The sequence below is a fragment of the Mixophyes fleayi genome, chromosome 1 (assembly GCF_038048845.1).
Source record: "Mixophyes fleayi isolate aMixFle1 chromosome 1, aMixFle1.hap1, whole genome shotgun sequence".
In the NCBI taxonomy this organism is placed as follows: domain Eukaryota; kingdom Metazoa; phylum Chordata; class Amphibia; order Anura; family Limnodynastidae; genus Mixophyes; species Mixophyes fleayi.
The window spans coordinates 168651466-168677468 of NC_134402.1; the positions used below are offsets into that span (position 1 = coordinate 168651466).

Below are 26003 nucleotides of genomic sequence, written 5' to 3' on the forward strand. Positions count from 1 at the left end.
TCCTTGTCACTCCCCACAACTATAAGGAGATCCCCCCACATTATCAGCCTTCTCTGGAGCCAGGCATGGCTTCTTCTCCACTGACAGGGCTGGGGCCACCTCCTCCTCCGAGGTTTATTCTGTGAAACATAATACATGAATTCTGTATGCGTGTATGTACAGTATGTGTTTTTAGTTTTTTAAATACTATTAAATTAATAATATGACATCCTGTCTGTGTGACAAGAATGGCAAAGTACATTATAGTCACTAAAGACATACTAATCACAATAAGAGACACTTGTGTTTTAGGAATATTGGTATTTTATATTTTACTAACAACAAGTTCTTGGTGCCATTTTGCCCAAACTGTAAAAGTACAGCATTCGCGACAAAGTGATTGCATATAGATGGATACATACACAACAAATCATTCTACAAACACCATTATTGTAGGTTTGTATCTATGTGTACCCAATTTGTTTTGGGGTATTCCGGTACACCCCGTCTGTTGTCATTTCATGTTTTATTTTATTTTGACACATTACATTTTACATAAATGAAATACATCAGAACCATATTGGTATATATTTGCATCTTACAAAGTTATAAATGTTTTTGTTGCTAACCTGTCAATAATAAATGTAGAAATCTATATTTTTATAATTTCACAATACATATTACAGTGGTAAGTCTAGCTTATGATAGATTCCATAATTTGAGCATTATTTTTTACAGACAGTATATGCCCTAGTACTCTATCAAGTCTCTATTGTTTTTTGAGCAAATGTATAAAAATATTATTGGTTTATGGAACGTTACATGTAACAGTTGAAAATTCAATGGGAATTTTCTTACCTAAGGGCCTTACATTTGGGCTAATTTAGCCCAAATGGTAATGTCAAGTAAGTAATGCAAAAAGATGGCTGCAACTTATTATATATTATTATATATTATAATGCTATTATTATTATATACACTATTAAGTGTAATTAATCAAACAGAGGCGGGCAGATTCAGTGTAATGATGACCAGTTATGATCATCATGGCATATCATTGCATCAGCTCTCCAGCACCTGCAAGAGACAAACCTCCGCTCTCCAGCACCTGCAAGAGATACATGTCCTAAAACCATATCTGTGCTTGCCTTTATATCTAATTGTATTGCAATTATGGGAACATGTCCTTAGTGTTTTCAATCTATGCTTCTCTGCCGCTTCCCTGTTCTGCTTGTCCAGTCGTAAGAAGGAGCAAGCCAACGATACACAAAAATGTATATATGAATGTAAGCAAACACATTTTTGATGCACAGGAGCAGAACGGTAATGTGTATCTTACTCAAAAAAGAAACTGTAAATGAGCCCCATAATATGTCTAGACCAAAATCCCCCCAATGAATAATCTTGATGTTATGTAAGTAACCTTGTCTAGTGCATCTATCAACATATTTTTTAAATAAAAATCTGTGACTCCTATGTTTCCTAGATTTTACTTAACACATACAATCCACCTTGTACTTATTTTTAGTTCTCAAATAAGGGAAACCTATTATAGAAGGGTTGGGTACGGTATCCCGATGCTTGGGATACCGACACCCAGTATACCAACAAAAAAAACAGTAGAACAGTAACCAAAGAGTTGAACATATACACTGGTCAGCCACAAATTAAAACCACTGACAGGTGAAGTGAATAAAATTGGGCAGCACAGTGGCCTAGTGGTTAGCACTTCTGCCTCACAGCGCTGGGGTCATGAGCTCAATTCCCGAACATGGCCTTATCTGTGTGGAGTTTGTATGTTCTCCCTGTGTGTGCGTGGGTTTCCTCTGGGTGCTCCGGTTTCCTCCCACACTCCAAAAAACATACTGGTAGGTTAATTGGCTGCTATCAAAATTGACCCTAGTCTCTGTCTGTTTGTCTCCCTCTCTGTCTGTGTGTGAGTATATGTGTCTATATTAGGGAATTTAGACTGTAAACTCCAATGGGGCAGGGACTGATGTGTATGAGTTCTCTGTACAGCGCTGCGGAATTAGTGGCGCTATATAAATAGATGATGATGATGATGATGAACATTGATTATCTCGTTACAGTGGCATATGTCAAGGTGGGAAATATTAGGCAACAAGAGAATAATCAGTTCCTGAAGTTGATGTGTTGGAAGCAGGAAAAATGATTAAGCGTAAGGATCTGAGCGACTTTGACAAGGGCCAAATTGGGATGTCTAGACTGGGTCAGTGCATCTCCAAAATGGCAGGCCTTGTTGGGTGTTCCTGGTATGCAGTGGTTAGTACCTACCAAAAGTGGTCACAGGAAGGACAACCAGTGAACCGGCGACAGGGTTTTGGGCGCCTAAGACTCATTGACTCATTGGGAAGCGAACGTTAGCCCGTCTGGTCCATTCCCACTAGAGATGGGCGGGCTCGGTTCCCCGAGAACCGAACCCACCCGAACTTTGCCTATCCGAGAAACGAGCCGAGCGTCGTCGGATCTCGGGGCTCGGCTCTCGCGATACTTGAAAATTATAAATACCTGCCTCCACAGCAATCCATCACCATTTGACAGAGGAAGAGAGCAGGGTGTAGTCACAGGCTGATTAGAGCAGGGACAGAGAATACAATTTTGATTCCAATTCTGATAAAAATTGATAGAGAAGAGAGGAGGATAGAGGAGTCTTTTATTTCAATATTCAGCACTCCCAAGTGCTTTTGGGGTGTCCCCCATTCTTTTGCATTAATATTTCTGGCTGTCAAAAGTCCTGTTTGTCAGCAATCTTAAAACTAATTTTTAGCACTCTCAAGTGCTTTTTGGGTGTCCCCCATTCTTTTGCATTAATATTTCTGGCTGTCAAAAGTCCTGTTTGTCAGCAATCTTAAAAATAATTGTTAGCACTCTCAAGTGCTTTTGGGGTGTCCCCCATTATTTTGCATTAATTTTTGTGGCTGTCAAAAGTCATATTTGTCAGCAGTATCTAAAACAATTTGTAGCATTACAAGTGCGTTGGGCTCATAATGGATTCTAAGCAGTCCACATATGAGCAGAATCAGCAACCAGGTTCTGTCAGCAGTCCTGATGGTAGTGTTCTCAGTACGTCATCTGGGAAAGGCGATGTCAAACTACACAGTCTTTTGAAAGCAGTCAAAAAAACACACACCAAAAAAACATTTACCGTGTTGAAGTGCAAAAGGAGTGTAACTGAGGAAAAGTTAAGTGCCGATTAAAAAAAAAAATTCCAAACATGCCATTCTATACACGCAGTGGCAAAGAGAGAATGAGGCCTTCACATTTGTGTATTAGTGGCAGTTCTAAAAATGTTACCTAGCCTACAAGTGCTGCACAACTACTGTCACGCGTCAAAGCCGAGCTGCAAGATAACAATAAGGCATTAGAGGATAATGTTTGCTCTGAATCACAAATGACACCAATCCCTGGGGAGAGTCCATCCAACAGTGGGATGTCTAATCGTGAGCATTCTGTTAGTGTACCCATAAAGAAGGTTCCTTTCAGCAGTTCTGCTGATGTGTGCCTTAACAGCCCGAGTGTAGTCGGTGATAATTGAGGATGCCACTTTTGATTTAGAAGAGGATGAGGGGGAGATTTGTGTAGGTGACGAGCGCACTAATGATGATGTTGATGATTATGATGCAGACAGATACCAAATTGCCTTTCTCAATTTCTATTTATATTCTAGACTCTATAACGGCTGAATAGTTTACTATTTTACTCCTAGTGGAGAGGGGGTCTGATGCAGACAGATACCAAACTACCTTGGTCCATTTATTTTTACTTTCTAATTCCACAGTCTATGCAGGCTGCTTTTTTTCTATTCAACTACAAGTGGAGGGCAGGGGGGGCATAGATAGCCACCAAAGTACTGTGGTCCAATTATTTTTACTTTCTAATTCTACAGTCTATGCAGGCTGCTTTTTTTCTATTCAACTACAAGTGGAGGGCGGGGTGGGCATAGATAGCAACCAGACTACCGTGGTCCATTTATTTTTACTTTCTAATTCCACAGTCTATGCAGGCTGCTTTTTTTCTATTCAACTAAAAGTGGTGGGTGTAATATACACCCAAAGACGATGGCTGCATTGCCAATAGGCAAAGATGAAGAGGAAGACAACCAGGTTTGTGTGGAGAATTAAGGACGGCCTACCAGGGATTAAACTGTTTTCTTCCTAATTTATTAGCTTTACTTATCCAAGAAACAGGTGGAGCACTAAATTAGGTTATTTTATGCACAAAAACATTGATTTTTAAAAAAATTGCAAAACAAAACCAAACAAAACCAAAACACGCAAGGGCGATTTTGCAAAACCAAAACACGAAGATAATCCAGATCCAAAACCAAAACCAAAACCAAAACACGGGGGTCAGTGAGCATCTCTAATTCCCACAGAAAACCTACTGTAGCGCAAATTGCTAAAAAAGATAACGCTGGCTATGATAGAAAGGTGTCAGAACACACTTGCTGCATATGGGACTGCGTAGCAGCAGACCAGTCAAAGTGCCCATGCTGACCCCTGTCCACCGCCGAAAGTGCTCGCAATGGTCACGTGAGCACCAGAACTGGACCAAGGAGTAATGGAAGAAGGTGACCTAGTCTGATAAATCACGTTTTCTTTTGCATCATGTGGATGGATGGGTGCGTGTGTATCATTTATCTGGGGAAGAGATGGCACCAGGATGCACTATGGGAAGATAACAAGCTGGCAGAGGCAGTGTGTTGCTCTGGGCAATGTTCTTTTTTAAAACTTTGGGTCCTGGCATCATGTGAATGCTACTTTTAAACATGCCAACTACCTAAACATTGTTACATTGTTACAGACCAGGTACACCCCTTCAAGATAATGGTATTCTCTGATGGCAGTGGCCTCTTTCAAACAGGATAATGCAAAAATTGTTCAGGAATGGTTTGAGGAACATGACAAAGAGTTCAAGGTGTTGACTTGGCCTCCACATTCCCCAGATCTCAAGCATTTGTGGGATGTACTGTAAAAACAAGTCAGAGTCATGGAGGCACTACCTCGCAACTTATAGGACTTTTAGGATCTGCTGCTAACATCTTGGTGCTAGATACAACAGGACACCTTTCATGCCTCGACAGGTCAGTGGTGTTTTGGTAACATGAGAGGGACCTTCACAATATAATCAGGTGGTTTTAATGTTGTGATTGATTGGTGTATATCAATAATCATCAATATTTATTTATATAGCACCAGCAAATTCTGCAGATTGATACAGAGAAGGCTTAGAACCTATAAACATGAATAGAATACTAAATGGAGATTAATTAGGCTCAGACATATACAATTTTATTAATCAAACATTTCTTATATTGTGAATTTGCGTAATATAGTTTAAGGGAATTTAATAACCATACGCTTCAGTGAATGTGGTTAGTACAAATTTTGGACAGTGCTAAGAAAACTGAGAAACGCAGAAGCACATATTTGTATAAGTCTGTATAGATTTTTGGGAAATCAGAAATGCCAAAACACTTACAATATGTGGGTTCTCCTGCTTCACTTAGCGTCAATGCTAAAATTTGTGTTTGCCATCTATCCCCTCATTCCTCAATGCTACAAAATAGTGGCTGTGACTTTGTACTGTACATCCTGGCACCATAATGGACCGTGATGAGTCAAGTTATTACCATAGCACCTACAGCTTTCCACCATTTGGGAAAATTGAAAAAAATTATTTCAAGCAGCCCCTTTATTAAAATAAAAAGTAGTGTGCTGAGATTTATTCAGCCATGTCCAACAGCTCTGCCACAATCACTGAAGCATTGAACAGGATCAATACTTACATTTATATACTCTGTAAACTGTTATTTTCTATGTTGGGAATTTGTAGTTTTCTGCTATAAATGCAACCACCATGTTATTTACTTGTGATGTTAAACAATATCTTAAGACCCTGGGTGTTAAATACAAAAGGCAAGCACAGTGTAGGGTAAAAGCTTTTCACTCTGCCTTTCACTGTACCACTGTGTGTTTTTCACATACAGTACATGCAGAAGGATGAAGCCCTCCTAAAAGGGCGTATTAACTAAAGCTGAGAACAGTAACGGCATGGTCCCAGAATTGCGAGCCAATGCAGACCTGTACACAGATATACAGCCGTATTATTTGTACCTACCTAGCTCCTGGTTCAAATACATGCTGATGGTGATAAATATCGCCAGCACTAGCTAACCACTTCTGATTGGCTGATTGCGGTTTCACCTCTGACCATGCTGGGTGTTTTCTTTATTGATCATGTCTATATTAAAGGATTGTGCGTTTCTATTTAAAAAACAATGCATTTTTCTCTATTACAATTAATGTTTACAACAGTTTATTGTGCTTACGACATGGTTCTTTATATGTGGTTGTAAGTACACCTGCTGTAAACCTGCCGCATATAGGCACAATTTTGGGCCATAAATTATTCCCAAGTTCAGCTCTGCATCAGGCCCTTGGATGATAAGAACTCTTAGGTTTTAGCTCTTCAGCACAAATTGTTGAAGTGCGCAATAGAAAGTAATGTAAAGAAATGAAAGAAACATAAAGTATAGGCTTGGCTAATTTTTTTGCCAATTTAAGGTGACTTTTAAAAACCATCAAAATGAATGGCACTTTGCCCCTCCCAGTAACCCTGGCTGGTGGGTACCAGGGAAATATGTAGTGGATGCACTTGTGGAAGCCCATGACTGTTCTTGCATTCTGGTACTTGTAGAATGATAAGCGCCAGCATGCACACTGGTCCTGGTGCCAACTATTATAGATGTAAATAAGTGATTGTTCAATTCGATCACTGTGGTTCAAAAGCTCAAAAACTATTTATTAAGATCCAAGGAGATCACATATTTAAAACAAACATATTTTACAATAATACTCAGATGCAGGAAAAAGGGAAAGGTTAACAGTACAAAATATATCACCAAAACCAGCATACGCAATGTTAGCTAGCACAAGAGCTTTTCTAGGGTACTCTAACTTCCAACGGTCAGTGTAGTACAATTTATTCACTTGAGATAGGGTTATAAATTATATTAATGCTGACATCAATTTCAAGTATACAGGTTCAATGGTCATTTTTACAATGTTGACTTTAGAGTTACTGAATTTAGCACAGACGCTGACAATGAGAATTGTGTACTAATAAATGTAATGTTGTATATAGGATAGTGAGAGGCAAATAATGTTTAACATCCCAAGGTAATGTCGAATCTGGACAAACATTCAGTAAATGATGTTAGTACAGCCTTGAGATGTTTGTTTTTTTGTAAATACCAAATTCAATTAGAGCAATTCTCATTGTCCTAAGACCTCTTTTGATGAATAGAAGTCTTGTCATTAGCAATTCCTATTGCAAAAATTAGTATCTATGGGAATATGATAGAACAGTGATATTAATACAAAAAGTGATAAGGCTACATCTTGCAGCTACAAAGCAATTACACGCAACCACATTAGCGGTGACATGCAATAGCCAGTCTCATCAAATTGCAATCGCAATTTATAAGCAATTCAGATTGTTTGACTTAACCTATATTTTATCTTTAATACTATGTACATGAAAAGAACAAATAATAATGTTCTGTAATGAAAAACATTAATAATACAGCCCTTTCAATATAAAAAAAAAAATTGTGGTCCTTAATAAAAATTAGAGATGCTCGGGCTCGGTTTTCAGAAAACTGAGCCCACCCGAACATAGCCCTCGGAACTGAAAACAAAGCAAAATGTCATTGTTGTGTTGTCGGATCTCGCGAGTTTTGGATTCTATAAATACCGCCCTTCACGAGATTCTGCGTCATTTCACAGAGAGACACAAAAAGGGTAGTAGGGTTGTTGGCAGTCTCCAGTGCAGTTGGCAGCGTTATAGCTTGAACAGAAAGAGGAGTGGCAGCGTTCTTCAAAGTCTCCAGTGACATTCTACAGAGTTATAGCTCACACAGAAACAGGAGAGGTGGCAGTTTTCAGTGCTGAAAGGCAAATTATAGGGCTGGTAGTGTTCTTCAAAGGCTCCAGTCACATTCTACGGTGCCATAGCTCACCCAGAAACAGGAGAGGTGGCAGGGTTGAGTGCTGAAACAGAAAGTCTAATAATAAGGCTGACAGTGTTGTCAAAAGTCTCCAGTGACATTCTACTGTGCCAAAGATCACCTAGAAAGTGAAACAGGAGAGGTGGGAGTGTATAGTTTTGAAACATAAATTCCAATAATAGGGCTGGAAGTGTTGTTAAATGTCTGCAGTGACATTCTACTGTGCCATAGCTCACCCACAAACAGGAGAGGAAGCAGTGTTTAGTGGTGAAACAGAAATTCCAATAATAGTCCTGGCAGTGTTGTTAAAAATCTGCAGTAACATTCTACTGTGCCATAGCTCACCCACAAATAGGAGAGGTGGCAAGGAACAGAGCTGAAACAGAAATTGTAATAACAGGGCTGTCAGTGTTCTTCAAAGTCTCCGGTGACATTCTACTGTGCCATAGCTCATACAGAAACAGAAGGGGTGGCAGTGTCTTTGTTACTCTCCAGTATCCAGTCACATTGTTCTTGTCACTCTCCAGTCTTCAGTCACATTGTTCTTGTCATTCTTCAGTCTCAGTCATGATGATACTAATCCCTCTACGTCATGTGCTAAAGCCTATTTTCAAGTGTATAGTGGTTTTAAGTCAGAGAAATAAAAATGTAAAAAAAAAGCTTGTACCTTTTAAAAGGAAAAAAACTTCTCTAATAAAGGTGAAAGTTTACTGTAAAAAAACATACAATTGCCAACATGCCATTCTACCCAAAATATTAACAAGCAAACAGCATTAGCTAGCTCCCTTCTCTCAGCTAGATCCCAGCACCTGCAATCCATACTGTAATCATACTCCTCCTCATCATTCTCACACAATATTAATTCATACCCACTAGAATCCACCATTACAGAAGTATCTGTACTTTTATGTAATTGCTGGTAATAGTGGGATATTTCTGTAGCAGATGACTGCGCTACTAAGGCCATTGTCATGCCTGGGCATGAGACCAAAAACATATGTTCTTATGTGTGGAATTATTTTTACTCAATTTTATCCAATCCTGACAACAGTTGTCTAGCCATTTGTAGCGTTTGTAAAGCCAAATCGACAACACGTTCACTAATGATCGGAGTTAGTCCTGCATCCAAGTTGCTAATGCTAGATGACTTCTCCCCTATCCAGGTTTACTCAGAAGAATTCTTGAGCGTTAGTCCCGCTGGGGGTGGATCTTGAACCCAAAAGTAGACCAGGGGGTAAATGTATGAAGCTCCGGGTTCTTCAGCACCTGCGAGTTCGGCGTCTTCAGCGCTTAAATTTAAAGCGGCGCTGCCTTGTAAAGGGAAACTTCCCTTTACAAGGCAGCGCCGCTTTAAATTTAAGTGCTGAAGACGCCGAACTCGCGGGTGTTGAAGAACCCGGAGCTTCATACATTTACCCCCAAGAAGAAGACTACTAGTAGATTACAACAATTGAGGGTTAAACAATCCTTTCCAAGAGGAAGCAAGTATGAAAGCTGTCACCCAGTTGCAAAGCGGATCACAGACACAATGGCGACTATGCTAGTATTAGATCTGCGTCCAATATCCATAATGAATGCAGCTGGTTTTAGACAGTTACTTGAGGTCTTCTGTCCCCATTACCAAATTCCACCACGACACCATTTTACTAGAAAAGCTATTCCTTACCTCTACCAGAAGGTTTCATAAAATGTATTTATTGGGCTACAAAATGCCATTCTTCCCACTGTACACATAACCAAAGATATGTGGACAAGCGGATCTGGACACACTAAAGATTTTATGACTGTGACAGCACACTGGGTTGGTGAATTGCCTTCAGCACCAGGAACAGCAGCAGCATGTACCCAACAACACCAGATTATTCTGAGGCATGTCATTGCAACATGTCCTATCCCGTTTGGACTCTCCAAAGGATAGGTCATTTATGATAACGCCACCAATATTGTGAGAGCATTACAGCTGGGTGAAATACATCACATTCCCTGTTTTGTTCACAAATTCTATTTGGTGGTACAGAGCTTTCTGAAAAATGACAGGGACGTGCAGGAGATGATGCCTGTGGCCCGAAAAATTTCGGACATTTTCGACACTCTGCAACATCATGTTGGAAATTGCAGCAGCTGCAAGAACAATTTATTTTGCCCTACCACCAAATGAAAGAAGAGGTTGTAACAAGGTAAAATTCCACACTTTATATGCTAGTGAGGATGGAGGAACAGCGGAAAGTCATCCACGTTTACTCCACAAGCCATGACATTGGGAAAGGAGGGGGAATGTATTTTAGTCCAGCACAGTGGAAAATACTTTCCGTGTTGTGGAAGGTGCTGAAACGATTCAAAGTAGTCACCTGTGATTTGAGATCAGACACGGCTAGCTTGAGAAAAGTGATTCCCTTAATTAGACTTTGGGAAAAGCACCTTGAAAAATTAAAGGAGGAGATGAAACAAAGAAATTACGCTAAGTATGTTGCACTTGTAGATGAAGTACTTTAATCGCTTCGCCAGGATCGAAGAGTTATCAATTTCTGAAAATCTGATCACTACATTTTGGCGACTATGCCTTGGTCCTAGGTTTAAGAGCTATGTCTTCTATTTATTTCCCACTGTCCCAGATCACTAGAGATGCAATGAGCTCCTGGTGAGCAAGTTGACAGCTGAAATTGTACCTGACACGACAGCATCCCCTACTTCAGTTTCTCAGGCTACTGCTGCTAGGAAAAAATAAGCTTTTTTAATAGACCAATGATGAAGCAGATAATTCAGCAGAACATTTTTACATTTGGTCTAGTCTAAAATAATTGCCTAAAATCGTGATAGCTCTGTCGTAAAATGAACTACAAATTCCACAAGGAAGGCCTTTACTGGCATTTAGATCAAAGTACAGAGACTTCTGTAATGGTGGATTCCAACAGGGATTAATTAGTATTGTGTGATGATGATGTACACACTGATGAGGGTGAGGATGATGAACAAACACAGACAAATACACCCAGCACACTGCTATAGCCAGCAACAGATCTGCTATTTCTACTGTAGATAAAAATGCAAAAGTCTTAGTTGCACAAATTTTTCAAGTGTATGTTGAAGCCACCCACCACTCCACGGTGATTTTGCTAATAGGGTGGTCCTACTCTAAACAATGAGAGTCCCATATATTTGGGCCATACATATGTGTTTTTAAATTGAGAGCTAACTTACCAAAGAGGTACCCCAGAAGACTCCAAAGAGCAATCCAATGTCAGCACTCCCCCTCAGCTACTGACATCAACATGCCTCTCAGACAAATAAAGAAAATGTAAGTTGCTCAAATCAATTTATAGGCTATATCAGGTGCATGAAAGGGTGGGGTTATCCTAAAAGGAACAAACACAAACAAATACCCCCAGCACACTGCTATAGCCAGCAACAGATCTGCTATTTCTACTGTAGATAAAAATGCAAAAGTCTTAGTTGCACACATTTGCAAATGTATGTTGAAGCCACCCACCACTCCACGGTGCTTTTGCTAATAGGGTGGTCCTACTCTAAACAAAAAGAGTCCCATATATTTGGGCCATACATATGTGTTGGATGAGGGTGAGGATGATGACAGTGTAGATTGCAGGTGCTGTAATCTAGCTGAGAGAAGGAAGCTAGCTGATGCTAGAATACTTATTAATATTTGGGTAGAATGACATGTTGGCAATTTTATGTTTTTCTACAGTAAAGTTTCACCTTTATTAAAGATGTGTTTTTTTTTCTTTAAAAAAGTAGAAGCTTTTTTTTACATTTTTGTTTTTGACATTTATGTTACAAAGACTTCTGTAATGGTGGTTTCTTGCGGGGATGAATTAATATTGTGATAAGATAATGTACACACTGATGAGAGTGAGGATGAGGCTAAAGATGATGACAACATCATGCTACTGGAGAGTTCATTGACAGCACTGTTACCTTAGCTACCTTGAGCCCATTGTTAGCTTGTTTTGTGGCCCAAACAAACCAAGCACTTTAACCAAAAAAGTGGCACTCCTTTTCACTAAATTGCTTGGTTTGTTAAATTATGCATCTTCTTTTTAAGATTATATTCCCAAGGAAAATTGCACCACCTTTCCTTTCAGCTACCACTGCATGCCAATGTTACCTACATGTTTTATAAGTGGTGAAGTTTGTTTTCAATCATCCTTTCAATTGCTTCTCTCTCATATTTTTTTACCACATTTTTGTTTTTCACTGGGTTCACCATCTCCAACTGTGTTATAGGAGTGCTCTGGGTGATGGTGATGTCCTCGTCTTCATATTCTAAATCTTTGTCTGCAGGGGCCGTTGACACACTCATTTGTTTTCCCAGGTCTCTTAGCTGTTCTTTAAACTGGACATATTTATCATCCTGCCACAGGGCCTCCTCTGTATTATTCTTCTGTAGCGCAGTGTATCTCTCGTGGACAAGCTCTCTTTAATCCGGGATCTCATAGGGTGGGTCACGTTTTAATTTAAGTACGGCCTCCTCAACTGCATCTATATATTAGTTTAAATCTCTGTTCAATGCAGTGTATTCCAAAATGACATATTCCATGCAGCCTACATGTTCCATGTCACAGTCTGTCTGAAGCAGATGTAATGCCACTCCAGTTGTAATATCCATTCCTGCGTCTACATAAGTTTGGCAGTTCTTCAGGGATGAGAGGGAAATATACAGAGAGGATAAGGAGATTAAAGATGCAGCACGATCAGACATATTTTAATAATGTAGGGTTCATTCACAGCACTGTTGGGCTTAAGGCAGTTAAGCTATTGGTAGCTTGTTTTGTGGGAGCCCAAACAAACCAAGCACTTCAGCCACAAAAGTGGCACTCCTTGTTGCTGGAGTGATTGCTTTGTTAAACTCTACATATATTTTTCAATATCTAACATAAGGGTGGGTGGGAGATTCCAAGGACAATTCCATCTTGCACCACTTTTCTTTTCTGCCACTACTGGGTGGCTATGTTTCCTAGATGTGCTAGGAACTGCCGTGTATTTGTGTCATTGCTCTGTCGCTTAGCATCCAGTCAGCTCGCTACAATCTTTGTCCGAAATTGAAAGAAAATAATATTGTGACCTGTGAGGTGGTCAAAATTGACTGCAAATGACTGGAAATTAGTGTTATTGAGGTTAATAACAATATAGGAACAAAAAAAGAGCAAAACTATGTGATTTTAGCATATTTTAGCTATATTTTTGCAATGACTAATCGCCAAATGAGTTAAACTCCAGTTTGCTTGTTTACATGATAATCAGGCAGCCAATCAGGTGCGGTCTCCATCATGATGCCGTTTTGCCAGCATCACAAGTGATTTAGGGGTTTTCAAATCGTCACAAGCATCTGATGTGGTTTTCAGTTTTTGTGCTGAAATCTGCAGGTTGATAAATCCAGGTTAGAACTCAAAACTGGACCGAATATGTGGCAATTTGGAAATTTCCAAATAAACTTCCCTTTAGTAAATTTACTCCACGTTTAATTTAGTATCCTGGGAATATGCAGACACACATTGCATTGGTCCACCGTGTATAAATCCACCTATTAGTCCACTGATAGCAAACATAACTGTATGCCCTCATTCCACTTTTGGTAAGAGCCCTGTAAAAACACTGTGCTTGACCACATGTTAAACCAAAAGGCCTGAGTCATGAAGGCACTCATACTGAACGCAGCATACGTTTTTTTCAAACTTCATGTAAATGGGCTCTGCATACTCAACAAGTCAACAAGGAACGGATCTCAAGATATGTGTGGGGATGACTGCAGGTGTAGCTCTACTCTGCTCTACTACACCAGACACAGCAGGACACGTACAATACCTATGTGAAATGTAATACCCCGCAAAAATGCATAGAAAAAACATATATTCAATTAATGTTACATGTCAATATTATAGTCATTTATAATTGGATACATGGACATTTAAAAAAAATGTTTTTTGTTACTGTAGAAAATTGTACTTCTGTGTGTGCACCCGAGTTTGACTTGGACAGGAACGCCCTTACTATACATTGTCTTCGTAAATCTTCCCTTCCCTACCCTGTTCACTCTGGTGGTACTCACTTTTACGATGCAGGAAATTCCGACATTACTTACACCGGCAGGATTACACCGATGACCTCTTCACCGACTCACTGGAAAGACTAGGTGCCGCCTGTAGAATGTCTGTACATGGTTTAGTAAAGAAGCTTGTACAGGCGGCTCCTCCTTAAATTACTACCTTAAGAGCTCGGATGACAGTGTGTCCCTTCAATCTGACGTCATCGGTCACTGCCTGCTTCTTCAGCTGTCTCAATTTACTGAAGTCTGCGCTTCAAGCTGCCTGTCTTTCCAGTGAGTCGGCGAAGAGGTCATCGGTCTAGGGAAAGTAGTGTTGGAATTTCCTGCATCGTTATATATAGTACCCAACCCGTTCACTCCCCTAAATTGTAGGCTGTAGTAAGTGTCGTTTGCGCTCGAAGATGACTTGGACATGGCTGCATTCTGTTGCATATCGTATGGTTCTGAGCATGGTTAGAGTGAGTTTGCGGACGATACACACAAAATCAGCAGATACATTCCTTAATGACTTAGGCTCAAAGACTCAGTTGGAAATGTATGTGGTGAATACAGTAAAAACGTCACATATACGTCCTGCCCACTATTATGATTGCTGGATTGCCTTATTTAATTACAACTTTTATATGTTTCTTCCTTAATTAAATCATTAAAAGAGTAAGAACAGGGCCTGCCAGTATGTATTCAAGTGTTTTATTTACATTGGTATATATACACATAAAGGGCCTGATTCATCAAGACATGCAAAACAAAAGCAAATTGTTTTTTGGTTTTTTTTTTAAGCACATGTAATTTGGGCATATGCACCCCATATTCTAGGAGCAGATCTCAAGGAATGCACTGACTGACAATACTCTGCAGGAGAATTATATAGTCATCAATGGAAAAACAGTTAAAAAAAAGTATTATTTATCATGATGTTATTAATGTCTACTGTACATAAAATGCATTTTTACAGTTGCTCCTAATTGCAAACACATCTTATAGCATGCATACACATCTGTCATCACTATCACTCTGCACTTACACCTGTCTTGTAGCTGGTGCAAGTGATATGACAGAAATAAAACAACTACTTTAGAGATGCCCAAAGCTTGAATCGGACGCTGCTGTCTGTGCCCTTACTGTACAATGACTACGTTCATACAACCAGTCCTCTCCCCATTCTGCCTATGACAGTGTAGGCGGTAATAACGGTCCTTTGTGCTCAAAAAAGGAATGGGAAGTTGCTGCGTTGTCTGACCTATGTTTCTGAGCTTGCGCAGAGCAATTTTACCCATAATAAGCATTTCACGCTGCTTGATGAATGAGGAATTTCAGCACATTTAGAAGAGGCAAAATATTTCTATTTATTACAGACAACTCCATAGTGCCTGTAAAATGCTAAAAAATATGAGACATATAACTGAGAACATCCCAAATAGGCCATTTTCAGCCATCAGTAGTAGCAAACCTCTGCACTTCACATGTCCTCATGTTGAATACACGTGCATTTGCGCAAAAATAGGGGCATGATGTTAGAAAACCTAATTTTCATGGACACATATTTTGCAGGTCCTTTGAGTTGTTTAATTACACAAAGAAAAAAATAAGTAGTTAAATGATGGGAAAGATGAGGGAGGAGAACTCTAGGAACACAAGTAACCAGTGCTCAGACATGATTTTGCACCAAGAGCAAATGGGTTGCAAACCGGTAGAGCTCACAAAGGAGCTTAAATCACAAAGTAGCCAAAGCTTTATTCACATTACCTGCTAACAAATCCACATGCAAGAAATGAATAAGCAGTCACAAGGTGTCAAAAGACTCATTTTTTTACACTGCACTCGGTTGTAGTAAATCATCTCTGCTATGTCCCAGGTCAGACAATAACCGTAAGTTCAGTCTCACTGTTTGACTGCCCCAAGTCAAGAACACAACTCCTTTGTTTGTCGCACAGTTATCTCATTCTGTTGACATTTTCTCCTACATGACTGTCATGTCATGATAGCATTTGGGCATAAAACCATCATGTCATGATAGCATTTGGGCATCTTAGTGGTACAGCTAATTGGTGAAAAAATCAATCCAAAATCCCATGGAAATCATTCTTTTAAAAACAGCTGATGCCATTGTAATTAGTGTGTAGATACAGGAAATCATTACTTAATCTGTTCGTTTGATACACACTAGTTGTCCTTGCCTACCTGATTGAGACAATCAACAACCGGAACCCTTCTCCAGAATCCAATAACCCCTGTATAGTGATAGGTTTTGTTCTCACTGACAGTGTGACCACAAATCTAGGTAATACATGTAAGCCTTTCACATGAAAACAGCTCTCTATAGCCATTCACACTGTACACTCTTTCATTGGATAGTTAAGGAGATTTATTATAGGGAAACAAGTACTTTAAACAGGTAATGGAAGAGCAATTTATAGAGACAATTAAGTAATGTATTTTATTTTTTAAGTAATTTTTTGCAAGTTTTGATAGAGATGTTCAGGTTACCAGCTTGCAATTATATGGAGATTACTGGCTTACTATTACCTTCAGAATCAGTAATTTGATGATATGGTCACATTGATATACTAAAAATGATTGGCTCAAATAGATGGTCCACAACTTTTACTCATTGCAATTAAATAGCTCTGTTGGGAGTATGAGTACAAGTAATTGCGGACAGTGCAGGTAATATTGACAAGTGCAGGAAAAATATCTGTAGTTTAAATAAAGCAGTATTTTGTTGGTGGGGCCTCTCTCTAAGGCTGAGTACACCCTGCAGAAATTTTCAAATAAATGTGTTATCTATAACGATTGTTCTAATGACTGGAAATAAAAAGTCAGGATCAGCATGCCGATTCATGTGTACACACTGTACATGTTTTAAAAGATTTACCCACAGATCTGTGCTCTCAAATGTCATAACAGTCGGCTAAAAAGATTGTGAATCTGTAAATACTCTGGAGACCCTGATTGTGAGTGCATACACATTGCAGGATTGGAGGCACTTTTTTCTATAGCGGAACGAGATTTTAAGTTCTGCCGAACAGTCAAATCTAACGACAATCGGTACTTTGGAACAACTGTCGTTGCTTGCGCAAGTATACACACTAATGCGATATTGGGCCAAACGGTCATTTATCGGGTTTTGGCCCGATATTTGGCTGAAAAACCCAACCTTAGGGGACACACCATTCATTAAATTTCTTTTAAAAAATAATGACTTTTCAGTCATCATGCTAGCAATATTAGTACAGCTTCTTGCAAATCTGCCACTATTTAAGCTGTGAAAAGGGTGGTTTTTGCTGTTGAAATGCGATGGCTTGAATCAAGGTAGGAAATAAAAAAAACTAAAAGGGTAGTTAAACAATGCCAGAGGTTCCATCTCAGAAATGCAATCAACGACAGGGAAACGTCAATCACATGTATCAGCCAGAGTAAACATGAAGAATGAAGTTGGAATACTGTGTAACCATTATAATCTAGCAGTGCTTGTTTGCAATAAGTAAATAGAAGTGGTAATAATTGGGATAAGACACAGCTGACTGTGGATGGAGAGAAGGATTTGTATTGAGCATGCTCAAAGTGTTTATGATTAATTTCCACTGGAAAGGTTAGGGTGGGTACACACTACAGTCTCTAACAATTTTACTAATGACTGGAACAAAAAAAAGTTCCGATAAGCATGTGTATACACTATACATGTTTTAAAGATTTAGCTCAGATCTGTACTCCTTAACTGTCATAACCATCGGCTGAAAAGTTCATGACTCTATAAACTCTATGGAGATCCTGATTGTGAGTGCATACACACAACAGAATTGGAAGGATGTCATTCCATAGCTGAACGAGATTTATAGTTCTGCTGAACAATTAAAGCAAAGGATGGTCGGTACTTTGGAACAACTACCATTTATTGTCTTAGGCTAGGTACACACTTGAGCTCTTTCATCCAATAACATGTCAAATCAGCCGATGTACGAACGTTCGGTTGGAAGTTGGGTCAGTGTGTATAGTGACACAATAGTTGAAAGTCGTTCCAAAGTGTCTATTGTTGGCTCATTTGGTTGGTCATACTGTTTAATATTTTCCGACCAGTCCACCTAATAATCATGTAGTGTGTATAAGTTTACAATTTATCCACGAGAAACTGCCGATAGTTCCTTGAGCCCCCTTTGGAGGCGTGTATATTAGAGATGAGCGCACTCGGATTTTGTGAATCCGAGCCCACCCGAACCTTTCCGATCCGAGTCAGATCCGAGACAGATCCGGGTATTGGCGCCAAATGAAAACTTGAAACCGAGGCTGTGAGTAATAATCCCGCTGTCGGATCTCGCGATACTCGGATCCTATAAATTCCCCGCTAGTCGCCGCCATCTTCACTCGGGCATTGATCAGGGTAGAGGGAGGGTGTGTTAGGTGGTCCTCTGTCCTGGTAGATCTCGTGCTGTGCTGTTTAGTTCTGTGCTGTGCTGTTTAGTTCTGTGCTGTGCTGTGCTGTGCTGTGCTGTGCTGTGCTGTGCTGTGTCCTGCAGTATCAGTCCAGTGGTGCTGTGTGCTGTGCTCTGTCAATTTTGAGTTCAGTGGTGCTGCTGGGTCCTGTGCTGTGTCCTGTTCAGTCCAGTGGTGCTGTGTCCTGTACTCTGTGCTTCTAAGGGCATAGTTATTTCCCCATTATTCCCAAGTGTTTTAAAAAATAAAAAAAAGTTATAAAAAAAAATACAAAAAAATAATTTTAAAAAAATATAATTACAACAAAATTTGCAAAACCAATCCTACAGTATAAGCCCATTGGTACTGCAATATTACCAAGTTCACACATTCAACAGTAAAAGTTCAGTGGTGCTGTGTGCTGTGCTATGTCAATTTTGAGTTCAGTGGTGCTGCTGGGTAATGTGCTGTGTCCTGTTCAGTCCAGTGGTCCAGTGGTCCTGTGTCCTGTGCTTCTAAGGGCATAGTTATTTCCCCATTATTCCCAAATGTTTAAAAAATTTAAAAAAAGTTATAAAAAAAAATACAAAAAAATAATTGAAAAAAAAAATTCATTACAACAAAATTTGCGAAACCAATCCTGCAGTATAAGCCCATTGGTACTGCAATATTACCAAGTTCACACATTCAACAGTAAAAGTCCAGTGGTGCTGTGTGCTGTGCTCTGTCAATTTTGAGCTCAGTTGTGCTGCTGGGTCCTGTGCTGTGTCCTGTTCAGTCCAGTGGTCCAGTGGTCCTGTGTCATGTGCTTCTAAGGGCATAGTTATTTCCCCATTATTCCCAAGTGTTTAAAAAAATAAAAAAAAGTTATAAAAAAAAATACAAAAAAAAATTAAAAAAAAATTAATTACAACAAAATTTGCAAAACCAATCCTGCAGTATAAGTCCATTGGTACTGTCTGCAATATTACCAGGTTCACACATTCTGCAGTATCTTGTGCTACATATAATGGAGACCAAAAATTTGGAGGATAAAGTAGGGAAAGATCCAGACCCACTTCCTCCTAATGCTGAAGCTGCTGCCACTAGTCATGACATAGACGATGAAATGCCATCAACGTCGTCTTCCAAGCCCGATGCCCAATCTCCTAGTACAGAGCATGTAAAATCCAAAAAGCCCAAGTTCTCAAAAAAAAGCAAAAAGAGAAACTTAAAATCATCTGAGGAGAAACGTAATGTTGGCAATATGCCATTTACGACACGTAGTGGCAAGGAACGGCTTAGGCCCTGGCCCGTGTTCATGACTAGTGGTCCATCTTCACCCAAGGATCTTAGCCCTCCTCCCCCCCTACAAAAAATTGAAGAGAGTTATGCTGTCAGCAACAAAACAGCAAACAACTGTGCCTTCTAAAGAGAAATTATCACAAATCCCCAAGGCGAGTCCAAGGGTGTTGGTGGATGTCAAGCCTGACCTTCCCATCACTGTACGGGAAGAGGTGGCTCGGGAGGAGGCTATTGATGATGTAGCTGGCGCTGTGGAGGAACTTGATGATGAGGATGGTGATGTGGTTATTGTAAATGAGGCACCAGGGGGGGAAACAGCTGATGTCCATGGGATGAAAAAGCCTATCGTCATGCCTGGTCAGAAGACCAAAAAATGCACCTCTTCGGTCTGGAGTTATTTTTATCCAAATCCAGACAACCAATGTATGGCCATATGTAGCTTATGTAAAGCTCAAATAAGCAGGGGTAAGGATCTTGCCCACCTAGGGACATCCTCCCTTATACGTCACCTGAATAACCTTCATAGTTCAGTGGTTAGTTCAGGAACTGGGGCTAGGACCGTCATCGGTACAGGGACACCTAAATCCCGTGGTCCAGTTGGATACACACCAGCAACACCCTCCTCGTCAACTTCCTCCACGATCTCCATCAGATTGAGTCCTGCAGCCCAAGTCAGCAGCCAGACTGAGTCCTCTCCAATACGGGATTCATCCGAGGAATCCTGCAGCGGTACGCCTACTACTGCCACTGCTGCTGTTGCTGCTGTTTGTCGGTCATCTTCCCAGAGGGGAAGTCGTAAGACCGCTAAGTCTTTCACAAAACAATTGACCGTCCAACAGTCGATTGCCATGACCACAAAATACGATAGTAGTCACCCTATTGCAAAGCGTATAACTGCGGCTGTAACTGCAATGTTGGTGTTAGATGTGCGCCCGGTGTCCGCCATCAGTGCAGTGGGATTTAGAGGGTTGATGGAGGTATTGTGTCCCCGGTACCAAATCCCGTCGAGATTCCACTTCGCTAGGCAGGCGATACCAAAAATGTACAGAGAAGTACGATCAAGTGTCCTCAGTGCTCTGAAAAATGCGGTTGTACCCACTGTCCACTTAACCACGGACATGTGGACAAGTAGTTCTGGGCAAACGAAGGACTATATGACTGTGACAGCCCACTGGGTAGATGCATTGCCTTCCGCAGCAACAGCAACAGCTGCATTAGTAGCAGCATCTACAAAATGGCTGCTCGTGCAAAGGCAGGCAACATTGTGTATTACAGGCTTTAATAAGAGGCACAACGTTGACAACATATTAGAGAAACTGAGGGAAATTATCTCCCAGTGGCTTACCCCACTTTGACTCTCATGGGGATTTGTGGTGTCAGACAATGCCAGTTACATTGTGCGGGCATTAAATATGGGCAATTTCCAGCACGTCCCATGTTTTGCACACACCATTAATTTGGTGGTGCAGCATTACCTCAAGAGTGACAGGGGTGTGCAGGAGATGCTTGCGGTGGCGCGCAAAATTGCTGGACACTTTCGGCATTCAGCCAGTGCCTACCGCAGACTAGAGGCACATCAAAAAAGCATGAACCTGCCCTGCCATCACCTCAAACAAGAGGTTGTGATGCGCTGGAAGTCCACCCTCTATATCAGGGGTAGGCAACCTGCGGCTCTCCAGGTGTTGTGAAACTACAAGTCCCAGCATGCTTTGCCAGTAGATAACCAGCAGATAGATGGCAAGGCATGCTGGGATTTGTAGTTTCACAACACCTGGAGAGCCGCAGGTTGCCTACCCCTGCTCTATATGCTGCAGAGGATGGAGGAGCAGCAAAAGGCCATTCAGGCCTACACAGCCACCTACGACATAGGCAAAGGAGTGGGGATGCGCCTGAGTCAAGCGCAGTGGAGACTGATTTCCGTGTTGTGCAAGGATCTCCAGCCGTTTGAACTTGCCACACGAGAAGTCAGTTCCGACACTGCCAGCTTGAGTCAGGTCATTCCCCTGATCAGGCTGTTGCAGAAGCAGCTGGAGAAAGTGAGGGAGGAGCTGGTAAATCATTGCGATCCAACAAAACATGTAGCTCTTGTGGATGAAGCCCTTCGTACGCTTTGCCAGGATCCGAGGGTGGTCACTCTTTTAAAGTCAGAGGAATACATTCTGGCCACCGTGCTCGATCCTCGGTTTAAAGCGTATGTTGTGTCTCTGTTTCCGGCGGACACAAGTCTACAGTGGTGCAAAGGCCTTCTGGTCAGGAGATTGTCCTCTGAAGAGGACCGTGACATGCCAACAGCTCCACCCTCATTTTCTTCCACATCTATGGCTGCGAGGAAAAAGCTCAGTTTTCCTAAAAGAGCCGCTGGCGGGGATGCTGATAACATCTGGTCCGGACTTAAGGACCTGCCAACCATTGCAGACATGTCTACTGTCGCTGCATTGGATGCTGTCACAATTGAAAAAATGGTGGAGGATTATTTTGCTGACACCATCCAAATAGACATGTCATACAGTCCATATTGTTACTGGCAGGAAAAAAAGGCAGTTTGGAAGCCCTTGTACAAACTGGCTCTATTTTACCTGAGTTGTCCCCCCTCCAGTGTGTACTTGGACAGAGTTTTTAGTGCAGCGGGGAACCTGGTCAGTGAGCGGCGAAGGAGGTTGCTTTCTCACAACGTTGAAAAAATTATGTTTATAAAAATGAATAATCAATTCCTCAATGAAGTACAGCACTGCCCTCCAGATAGTACAGAGGGACCTGTGGTTGTGGAGTCCAGTGGGGACGAATTGATAATGTGTGAGGAGGAGGAAGTACACACTGTAGGGGGAGAGGAATCAGAGGTTGAGGATGAGGACGACATCTTTCCTCAGTAGAGCCTGTTTAGTTTGTAGAGGGAGAGATGAATTGTTATTTTGGTGTGGGGGCCCAAACAAACGAATCATTTCAGCCACAGTTGTTTGGTAGGTCCTGTCGCTGAAATGCTTGGTTTGTTAAAGTGTGCATGTCCTATTTCAACAACATAAGGGTGGGTGGGAGGGCCCAAGGACAATTTCATCTTGCAACTATTTTTTTGGCATTATGTGACCATTCAACAGTCATTTGCCATGTTCAAAAAGTAAAAGAAAATGTCAACAAATTCAAAAAATTTAATCAAAAGTTAAATGCCCTGTCATTATTTAAAACAAGAGGGTTTGACGTGCTAGAATTAGTGTAGTGTTAATATGTTATAAACACTACACTTGGAACTTGGAGGAGGTATTGTGGGCCAGGTATCAAATTTAGTACCGGGGCCACCCCACTACAGAGTCCAGAATTTTTTTGGGGGAAATTCAGACCGTGGAGGGTTTTTTATTAATTATATTGGGGTGACCACTCCTCTACGCAGTCCAGATACATTTATTGGTGCGATTAAGACCAGTTGATGGTTTTCTTATTATATTGTGGTGACCCACTCCTCTACGCATTCCAGATACATTTATTGGTGCGAATCATACAAGTTCAGGGTTTTTAATATATTGTGGTGACCCACTCCTCTACGCAGTCCAGGTACATTTTTTGGTGCGATTAAGACCAGTTGATGGTTTTCTTATTATATTGTGGTGACCCACTCCTCTACGCAGTCCAGGTACATTATTCGGTGCAATTCATACCAGTTGATGGTTTTCTTATTATATATATTGTGGTGACCCACTCCTCTACGCAGTCCAGGTACATTATTGGTGCGAATCATACATGTTCAGGGTTTTTAATTTATATTGTGGTGACCCACTCCTCTACGCAGTCCAGGTACATTATTCGGTGCGAATGCGAATCATACAAGTTCAGGGTTTTTAAATTATATTGTGGTGACCCACTCCTCTACGCAGTCCAGATACATTTATTGGTGCGATTAAGACCAGTTGATGGTTTTCTTATTATATTGTGGTGACCCAATCCTCTACGCAGTCCAGATACATTTATTGGTGTGAATCATACAAGTTCAGGGTTTTTAAATTATATTGTGGTGACCCACTCCTCTACGCAGTCCAGATACATTTATTGGTGCGATTAAGACCAGTTGATGGTTTTCTTATTATATTGTGGTGACCCACTCCTCTACGCAGTCCAGGTACATTATTGGTGCGAATCATACAAGTTCAGGGTTTTTAATTTATATTGTGGTGACCCACTCCTCTACGCAGTCCAGGTACATTATTCTGTGCGATTCATACCAGTTGATGGTTTTCTTATTATATATATTGTGGTGACCCACTCCTCTACGCAGTCCAGATACATTTATTGGTGCGATTAAGACCAGTTGATGGTTTTCTTATTATATTGTGGTGACCCACTCCTCTACGCAGTCCAGGTACATTATTGGTGCGAATCATACAAGTTCAGGGTTTTTAATTTATATTGTGGTGACCCACTCCTCTACGCAGTCCAGGTACATTTTTTGGTGCGATTAAGACCAGTTGATGGTTTTCTTATTATATTGTGGGGACCACTCCACTACGCAGTCCAGAAAGATACCTCGTTGCAACGTTTTAGACTAATAACTATATTGTGAGGTGTTCAGAATACACGGTAAATTAGTGGAAATGCTTGTTATTGAATGTTATTGAGGATAATAATAGCGTAGGAGTGAAAATAAGCCCAAAAACTTGATTTTTGAACTTTTTATGCTTTTTTCAAAAAAAATCCGAATCCAAAACCTTAAATCCGAACCAAAACCTTTCGGCAGGTGTTTTGCGAAACAAATCCGAACCCAAAACATCGCGGAAATCCGAATCCAAAACACAAAACACGAGACACCAAAAGTCGCTGGTGCACATCTCTAGTGTATATGTTAATTTCTGATGCCTGTACCAGTCCCATGTGGTGTGGTATCCGCACGACACTCATTTGGTAATTAAGTGCTTTAGCGGTAAAGCAATAGCAGGTGTATATTGCATTAATGAGTACAGCATATGTCTGCCATTTTAATTATAAACCTTTGTCAGTGTAGTTATAAAAAAAAACAATGTTTCATTTATATGTGTACTGCTTATGTCTGCTTCCTTAATTATAGCTATGTGTCACTTTATTACACACTCAATACACATTAATAAAAAGGCAAAATATGTGTATTACAGTTGTCTGCCTGCATAATTATATACATTTTTGTATATAACACGTTTTTGTGTTTCCTATAGATGTGTATTTTATATATGTCCGGTTGCATATTAGTACACCTGTGTAAATGGTACTGCATCTTGTACCTGTATTCTGTAATCCTTTACATGTAAATTTAACATGTTTTATATTCAAACCTTTATTTACTTGTTTATGTATATATTTGTAAAATACACAGAATAAACAACACATTGTAAATCCAAAAGACTGTTGAATTCTGCAGTAAAAATGAGCAGTTGAAAAATAAAATGTTTCAACATATTTATATTAGTACTATAACATTGGACTTTTTAATGGTTAACCTGGTATTGTTTTGTGGTATAACCTTCTGAAAAAAAACTGAAACATCTCTATGAAGTTTTTTTCTAGTTTTTTGATTTTTTTTTTTTTTTACATAACTGATGTTTACCCTTAATTCTTTAAAATATTCTTCAAGCTTTCCCATCTTCTCTACCACACCCTGCAAATGACTACCAACATTTTTTTCTCCCTCAGAACTTTTGTCCGATATGATGATGGTATCTACGGGAAAAGAAAAAAAAAAGCTTAGCATTTACTTCTATATCTGTAATAAAGTTAAGTTATTTTCCAACACCAAGTAAAGTTCCATTTGATCACCTTGTACACTGCTTGTAATAACTTTATGCTGTGGTCTCTCTTGTTGCATCTCTACAAAGGTGCCCATGGGCGCACGGAGGATTTTTCAGGGGGGTTTCCTCCGCCCCAAAAAAAATAATTCCTAGAGACCTGCGGGCGCATGCGCGGCAGCTCCGTTTCGGCTGCACTGTAGTATACAGCAGCTGCGGCGCTGTCAAAGAAGCGTCCGCAGCGGTGCTGTATACAATACAGCACCGGCGCGGCCGCTTCTTAGACAGTGCCGCGGCTGCTGTATACTACAGTGCCGATATTTAGGGCACTTTTTAGCGGAGGGGGGTTCTGGAGACCCAGACCCCCCCCTGCATGCGCCACTGGTGCCCTTTGCCTCCATAGGTTCTGTTAAACAGGCACTATTTTGGTTATTATGACGGTATACATTTTTCCCCAAAGCCAATTGGTGGTTGAGATGAGGTGTTCAGACTCAGCAGG

General features: G+C 40.5%; 1 long non-coding RNA gene across 1 annotated transcript; it reads right to left on the reverse strand.

The window, feature by feature from the left end:
- On the reverse strand, positions 1–25600 carry LOC142106641 (uncharacterized). Its single transcript, XR_012679752.1, has 3 exons — positions 25536–25600; positions 25327–25439; positions 1–119 (listed from the first exon to the last, which is right to left on the reverse strand). It is a non-coding gene; the product is annotated as an uncharacterized LOC142106641 (long non-coding RNA).
- Between the last annotated feature and the right edge of the window lie 403 nt (positions 25601–26003).